The sequence below is a fragment of the Penaeus monodon genome, chromosome 32, assembly GCF_015228065.2.
Source record: "Penaeus monodon isolate SGIC_2016 chromosome 32, NSTDA_Pmon_1, whole genome shotgun sequence".
In the NCBI taxonomy this organism is placed as follows: Eukaryota; Metazoa; Arthropoda; class Malacostraca; order Decapoda; family Penaeidae; genus Penaeus; species Penaeus monodon.
In genome coordinates, this window is record NC_051417.1 from 15,999,777 (window position 1) to 16,000,026 (window position 250).

A 250-nucleotide genomic window follows, 5' to 3' on the forward strand; every position below is an offset into this window, starting at 1 on the left:
AACATCACTCTCTCCTTTTGTCGTTTTTTGCTCATTTAACCATTTAATCTAGTTGTAACTTTATCCGCGCCCCCATTCCTAGACTTAGTTCACATTGCATCTCATCTCTGAGATAAAGAGACTGCCCACACATTTTTCATTTTCCCTTTAATCTTACCGTCTGGAAAATGCAAATTTATATAAATAGACAGTAGTAATCTTGATATCATTTACAATGGTAATGCACATTAAGAATAACAATGGAAACTAT